The 1,764-nt window shown below is 30.7% G+C and overlaps 1 non-coding gene across 1 annotated transcript; it reads left to right on the top strand.

Annotated features, from left to right (window-relative positions):
* Nucleotides 1-1,021: 1,021 nt before the first annotated feature.
* Nucleotides 1,022-1,126, top strand: LOC136231689 (small nucleolar RNA Z107/R87). Its single transcript, XR_010690058.1, has one exon. It is a non-coding gene; the product is annotated as a small nucleolar RNA Z107/R87 (small nucleolar RNA).
* The last annotated feature ends 638 nt before the right edge of the window (nt 1,127-1,764 follow it).

The raw sequence follows: 1,764 nt of genomic DNA, 5'->3' as shown, positions 1-1,764 counted from the left end.
CAGGAAATATTCCTCTCCAAATAGAACACTTTCTGTGATTCTTCCAGATATGAAATGTAATATTGATCCACGTGTAAAGAATGTTTTTATAGAATATTCCGTAGAGTATAATTATTTTTAATCAAGACATAGTTTTGATGAAAAACTCTGCAAAAAAATCTAGTGATAATAATAGATTTTGAATTTACTATCATCAAATAAATATGAGATAAGGTGCAAAAATATCCTAATGTTTACAGTCATGAGCAATTTTACCCTTAACGTTTAAAATAGTGCAATTTTATCTCTAAAGTTGGTATCCAAGAGCAATTTAAACCTCAACATTGATAAATTGGGTCAATTTGTGAAATAATTGATCAAATTGTCATCTCAATCATGAATCTTATCACATACACTTCATATATACGTTATTTTATCACTAATTAGTAACAGATCAAAAATATATGATTAGACGTGGAAAAAAAATTAAAAAAATATACTGTATTTTGTACAAGTTTGACAAAAAATTTCAAATATTTCACCGAATTTACAAATATTAATCTCTAATTCAGTTATTATATCTGAAAAAGTATGAATTTTTTTTAAACAACGAATGCAATTGTTGTAGAATAAAGAACAAAATGTGTGTGTTGTATAATAATGTCTAAACTTGACTCAATTTGAAACGTTAGAAGTAAAATTACTCTTACCTGCCAAAATTAGGAGTAAAATTGCATCATTTTAGATCGTTATGAGTAAAATTACTTTTGGCTATAAATGTTAGAGGTATTTAGACCCTCTCTCAATAAATATTTAACAATGGACTTTGATATGGGCTGGATTGAATAAAAGCCCAACAATTCTATCTTGTTATTGCGTGGCAGTACAAAACCCTACTCACTCTTCTATAATATAAATAAAACCCTACTCACTCCTTTTTTTTCATTCCAGCCGCGAGTCTCTGTTTCCTCCTTCGTCTCTGTCAATTTGTTATCCATTTTCTTTCTGTTCTGCAATTTTAATTATTTACTTTCAGAAGGAAGATCGCAGTGATGACTAAGGAGATTCAAGCTCAACAGACCGGAATTCAGGCTTCTCTTTCTATAGATAAGTTTGCGTGTCGATATTCCCGCTGAACTGAGTGATCTTCTCTTCTTCTTTCGCTTAGTTTTTCGATTCTGATTTGATTTTTTTTTTTTTTTTGAATTTGGGAGAAATGGAGGTTGCAATGAGGATCTCTTTCTCGATTTTCATATTCCGATCCATTTTACAGTTTCGTGCATTAGAGTTTGATTCGAATCTAATATTAGATTAATTTTCTGAAAATATCAAAATTATTCTGTCTTCTGTTTTTCCCGCTGACCTGAGTGATTTTCTCATTCTTCTTTCGTTTAATTTTTCGATTCGCTTAATTTGGGGGAAATTGAGGTTCCAACGAGGATCAAACAGCTCGCTCTTCTGAGTGATGTTGAGGAAATCTGCTGGCAGAATCGAGTAATCTCCTTCTCCATTTTCATATTCCGATCCATTTTATAGTTTCGTTCATTAGATTTTAATATCCTGAAAATATCAAAATTATTCTGTCTTCTATTAAATCATATCAGGCAGGGATAATACATTACAAAATCAATGTTTTTCCCAAAACATTTTCTGGTTTTAGTATACATCGAACCCTAGCTCAAGTTAGGGGAAGAATTATTTTCATAGTCTGGGATTATAAAACCGAGACGAGTTGAGTATCCTAAAATTTAGAAATATTTGAGCTCCAAAAATCAAATGAAACCG

Source organism: Euphorbia lathyris, chromosome 5, assembly GCF_963576675.1.
Source record: "Euphorbia lathyris chromosome 5, ddEupLath1.1, whole genome shotgun sequence".
In the NCBI taxonomy this organism is placed as follows: domain Eukaryota; kingdom Viridiplantae; phylum Streptophyta; class Magnoliopsida; order Malpighiales; family Euphorbiaceae; genus Euphorbia; species Euphorbia lathyris.
This window is presented reverse-complemented; position numbering and strand designations above follow the sequence as displayed.